Below are 6,294 nucleotides of genomic sequence, written 5' to 3' on the forward strand. Positions count from 1 at the left end.
CGATAGTCCGGAACTCAATGGAATAATCAGTCACTCTCCGGCTCCCCTGAGCCAAGTTAAACAGGCCCGAGCAGCCTCTCGACCAGGGGTGGCATGATCAAACACCTTCCGAAGACCCTCAGAGAAGACAGCCACAGAAGAACAGAGAGCCGACTGCTTCTCCCACTCGGCGGCACCCCAGTTCCGGGCCCGCCCAGTAAGCTGGGTGATCATGAAAGCCACTCTCGACCTCTCCGTGGGATATGTGAGAGGTTGTAGTTCAAAAGTCAATGAGCACAGAGTCAGAAAGGAGCGACAGGTATCTGGAGCTCCAGAAAAGCGCTCTAGAGCACTTAAGCGGGGCTCTGGACGGGAGACAGCAGGAACAGGAGGGCTGGTGGGTGGTTGAACCGCTGGGGTCTGACTGGCCAGCGTGAGCTGCTGGAGCTGGCCGCTCAGAGCCTCAAAATGCTGATTGTGGCGTTCCGAAGCTTCCTGGAAAGCCACTTCCATAGCGGTGAACTGTCTCAAATGCTGGTGTAGAGCGGCACCCTGTGCTGCCACTTCTTGCTTAATAGCCTTTGTGTCGGCTGGGTTCATCTTTTGGCCAGATTGTACTGTCAGGTTGACACAAAATGGCAGGCAAGAACCCAATAGCACGACAGACCACAGTTCAGTTTCAGCAACAAAGGTTTAATAAAGAGCAGTTCAAACCAGGTAGTTGGTATCAAGGCAAACAAATCCAGTAGGGGCAGGCAAAAGGGTAGTGCAAGATCAGAAGGGTGGATCAAAACTCAAGCAGGCAGGCAGGCAGGCAAACGGGCAAGAATTCAGAATAGGCTGGAGAGCTACGTAACACGATAGACAATCTGGCAGGGAACTGAGGGAATGAACCGGTATATATACTGTGGGGCTAATAGCTGATGGGAAGCAGGTGAGTATGGTTAGGCCAGGTGAGAGTAATCAACAGGGAGTGCAGAGCAGGGGGGAGTGGCCGGGTCTGAAATGACAAGAGAGTTAGAATGGGAACAGACAAGTGAAAAACTAAACTGTGGCTGAAGTAGTGACAAAAACAGTAGGCCTATCTCTCAATCTTCCTCCGTGTCTCACTTTTGTTTGCTAGCTGCGATCGACACCCGCCCCGTCTCACTCTTCCTAGCATATGCCTGTCTTTTTTCCTCCTTTGTGTGTGTGTGTGTGTGTGTCAATATGTTTGGCTATGAGTAGGACGATGAATGAATCGGCATAGGCTATGCGCACCGCACCTGTGGCAGTGCAGCGCTGTCTGTTGTGGGAGATAGACAGTCGTCATTTAGCCTGCTTGTTTTTTTTGATAGGAGGAGACAGGGGGAGAGAGAGAGAGAGGGCAAGAGAGAGAGAGAGATGAACGGTAACCTACAGTTGTTTATAATCAGGCATAAAAGTGTCATATAAGTATGCGATTAATTTAGATTAATTAATCACAGAGCCTGTAATTAATTAGATTTTTTTTTTTAATCGCTTGACAGCCCTAATTATAGCTAATACAAATTCTTCTTTACAGCTTTTGGTTGCCTTTACTTTATTTTGAATTAAATGGAAATGAAGGAACCTGCTGAGCTATTATTCTAAAACAACATTAAATTAATAGCAATGTGTTTTAAATGATCCTTTATGTATGTATGATAATATGCAGTGCTATTGACTTCATCTTGTGATAACTGCCTGAACATGCAGAGACTTGTTCCAGGGAATACTTTTACTCAGTTATCTGGAAAATCTTTGCTCATTATGAAACTCATGATGGGAGCCCCCCTCGTATTTAGAACATGGTGCTCATGTACAGTAGATCTGTTTGGGGGTTTTCTCAGCAAACATGATTCCTGGAACAGGACGCTACACGGTCTAAAGCAAATAAGCCCTGATTCAGTCAGACTTCTCTGTCTGGAACATCTGGAACAATATTCACTTGTCTAAAGGAGTGGGGCATAAAAGATGAATGAATTACAAGATTAGGTTCAGCTAGGGTACGTATGGGCGATGATTTATCACAGGGACTAATCTCACACTTTTGTGACAATGTGCAATACAACTTAAATGTAAAATATTATGCTAATTTTTAGCTTACTGCTGGTGGTACCTTAAAATACTATTAATGACCATAAAGACACAAGATTAGTATATTTCTGGATATCCTACCCTCTGCAACACAGAACTTAAAAAATACATGTTTAGTCCTTGTATAAGCAACAGTGTACATCCATCAATGTTTGGATCTGCTCAGCAAAAACACTTTTATTTCCAGAGTTGATACCCCCACACCTCCTCTTCCTGTGCATATCAATATGAGTGAGTCACAGAAATCATTAAGGCCTTATTGCGCTGAGTGCAAGCAAGTATCAACTTCTCGTTCACCACAGGCACCAAATGCATTCACGCATAGACCATGGTGTGCCAAGGTCCAACTGACTTATTGCCCCTGTCATTACGCTGTGTGTGTAGAACACCTTGGATTGTAGCCCCTGTACTGGTCTCTGAGCGATTCTGGGGCTGCTGATGGTAAACCGAGTCGCTGTATGGCAACAGGCAAACTCCACGACACATCTGCAGTTCCTCTGGGGACGTTGTCAGCAAAGGGAAGCTGAGGCAGTCAGATAACACTCAAAACACACACATGCTCTACATTGTCCTGATTAAAAAACTCCAGTATTCCTATGGTTTACTATTATTGTATGCATATTAAGGCTGGAAGGACAACAACATTATAGAAATGATTTGTTAGCACAGGATAGACTAAAGAGATAGGCAAAGTGAGACATGTTTGTACTAACAGAAACAAATAGGCAAACAATGCAATCAGTGCATTTTTTATTTACAATAGATCAATTGATGTACAGAGGCTTGTCATAAACTTTGCTATTTCTGACTTTCTCTCTATGTCTCTGTCCTTCCTTCTCCCTTTCTCTCTCTCTCTCTCTCTCTCTCTCTCTCTCTCTCTCTCTCTCTCTCTCTCTCTCTTGAATTGCTATTGAGTTATATTTTGGACCATTAGTTCAACTTTTTTTTTCTTTTTTTTTTCATTACTCTGGACCAAAAATCTCAACTTCTAAAGCACTTCCAGCAAAAAAAACTTTCAATAATCATTCTCAGCACTATTCTGAAGATTATTACAGAAAAAAATCGTTGATATGCTGTCAATTGTCTAATTTACGATTTTTGTTTTCATAAACATATGCTTAAAAGGCATTTTTAATATCCGTATAGTATTATTATTATTATATATATATGTACATTATATATATATATATATATATATATATATATATATATATATATATATATATATATATATATATATATATATATATATATATATATATAAAGTATATACACATTTAATTATAAAAGAATGTATCCAGGATCTGTTCTGTAAAAACCTTGGACTGTAATATGTTTGGTATGATTTTAACTCTGGCTTTATCCAACATCTAGATTGATAGAAGCACATTTACTCATTATTAGTAAGACAGGTGTAGTAGGCTATATTAAAAAATAAAAATGTTAACACAAAACATTATCATTTGTAAATAACCAACTGGCAAAGTTTCATGATGATAAAACAAAAAGTCACACTATTCATCTGCAGTGTCTTACCTTTAGGCACATCCTTGATTTTGTAAATCTAAAGGGCTATAGTCGCTTGGTAACAGGTAACCACAACATTTATGTTTTTTTTTTATGTGATGGAAGCATGCAACTCAACAGGTATCTATAAACACACAGCCACAACAAGACGTAGGATTAGCATAAGAGTAAAATAAAACAAGATATATACAGTATATGCCTTATAGCAAACATAGTCAAGGTCTCTATTCATTTTGTGCTAGGGGGTAATTCCAAAACTTTTACTTATATAAGACTTGCATTTATTTATTCTCTGTGTTGGTGGATGAGTTACTAAAATACACTCCCTGCTCAGTTAGACTATACTGATAAGTGTGTGTGTGTGTGTGTGTACGCGTACGTGTGTGTGTGTGTGCGTGTGTATGTGTGTGTGTATGTGTGTGTGTGTGTGTACGCGTACGTGTGTGTGTGTGTGTGTGTGTGTGTGTGTGTGTGTGTGTGTGTGTGTGTGTGTGTGTGTGTGTGTGTGTGTGTGTGTGTGTGTGTTAGTAGAGGCTTGCTTGCGGAGGAGACTGGCACGACATGGGTAGGACACATATCCACACACATCGGTGCAGAGGGAGGGAGGTGGGGCGAACGTGCTTGGGGGGGACCCAGAGCGTGGAGAGGAGGGCCCGCCTTTGGTTTCCTGCCCACATGCACCGGACGGGTGTATTATAGATGCGCATCCAAGCAGCCGGGCGGCAAGCCATTGGACGGGTGTGCAATGTGACGGGTGCTCAGAAGAGAGACTGGAACACAGCCTTTAACCACGCAGGACACAGGAGGGTGGGTTTAACCATTAACCACCATTAACCATTTGGGGCATCGTGGGGCATAGGGAGCCGGCCGGTATCGTACATAAGGCGTGCGCACCGGCGAGTTACTAAAGAGGTGGCGGATTGTGATACATGCAGCCAGACACACTGCGCTGTAGCCAAACTGATCATCACCCCTGAGCGCTGACACTGAAAGGTAACTAAGGAGCTTTTTCTCTTGACTACCCACTGGATATTTTAGCCGCAATTTCATAGAACAGAATGAGCGATCGGCTGTCAGAGTCACGCATTGTCTTTATCTAACGGAAATGTCACTTTGCCAACCAAACTGCAAAACCCCAGCTTCTACCCCAACCAATGCGTAAAAGCTAGGCTTTAGTCTATATGACGATGATAAAGTATGGAACATCATGGTGCGTTTGAATTAATTTATATGAGTTTAATACTCATGGTGACATGGGTTCTGTTGGAACAAGAAAGCCCTCTCTGCCCTGGTTTAAATGAGCAGCAGAATAGACAAGGAGGGCTCGTCTATTCAGTGCTGACCAGGGGAGCACTAATTTACGCCTTTGCCATGTTGGGTTCGGGTGGTATTGGTCCTGACTACTAAGCAGAGAATTGTTTCAGCGGGGGAAAGCCAAAGTCGGTGGTGTGCGGATGTCGCAACATGCAGGCTGGAGGAAAGCTGCGTCAAGTGCGTGACAACAGCGCCGGAGGCAAGGCGAATGGCCTTCAAAATAGAAGTGTTTATTTATTGAGTTATGTAGGCCTATAAGTTAGACAAATGTAACCTACAACTCGCGTTGAGCTGCCAGGCGAGCTGCTACATAGGCTACTAATCTTGTGGCTGTGATCATATCAGTAGGCTTAGTCATTCAGGCTTAATATTGAAAAACAACAACAAAGTTAATACACGCTAGACTAAACCCCACTTTCTGGAGTTAAAATCACACCTTCCCCAAGGTATCCAGGACGGGTTAAAATGGTTTCTCCATTCAACAGTTATAATGCTTTATTCAAGTTTGTGTTACTTTTTTTATTTCCTTATATATGAAAGTTTCTTTTACAATTTTGTCAAATCAACCTTTTTTTATTTAGTTATTTGATAGGGACAATGCTCATTCATTGATGGACAGGATGTTCTTATTTTTGGCAACATGGAAATAAAAATTATGAAAATAATAAAGACACAAATGGCTATAGGCTACATTAACCATGGATAGCACATGCAAACTGGATCCCCGACCGGCACAATGTAAAACCATTAGACCGACCATACTGCACAGCTATGGTTAGGGCCACACATTACACTCCAAACAAACAAACAACAACTACACGTGTTGAAACAAATTGGAAGAAAACATGAAGCAGTGAGGTTTTACTCAGATTGAGTGAAGATGCTGTAGGTTAGGATATGCTTGTAATAGGCTGGGGGCCTTTACTTTGAAAAGTTTGACAGGAAGTGTTTTCTTCGTATTGAGGTGGTGATGACCCTCGTTTCCAGAGGATGTAGCCTACGCACCTCTGTTAATGGTCGAATATTTTTAGCCGCCCAGAGGAAATTTGGCGCTGGATGAAACTGCTTTTAAACTTACCGGTCTCTTTTCACTTCTGCCATCATGTCAGTAGGAAAGGAAGCGTTTTCGGTGGCCTTAAATACCATTTCAGTAGGCTCTATAACAAGGGTTCAAAGAGCATTGGTGGTATTCTATTAAGTGCAGTTGTGGTGCTAAAAGAGGTTTTTCTTTATCATGTTTTTTTTATTTTTATTTTTATCTAGATGCCTATTATTTTTCAGGATTCTAGAAGTTGTATTATAGTTATTATTGTGGCAATATTGTGGTGAGTTAATGCCCCCTTTGTAATGTCTTATGTTTACACCTGTTACATTCAA

This window comes from Ammodytes marinus, assembly GCF_949987685.1.
Source record: "Ammodytes marinus genome assembly, chromosome: 4".
Classification (NCBI taxonomy): domain Eukaryota; kingdom Metazoa; phylum Chordata; class Actinopteri; order Uranoscopiformes; family Ammodytidae; genus Ammodytes; species Ammodytes marinus.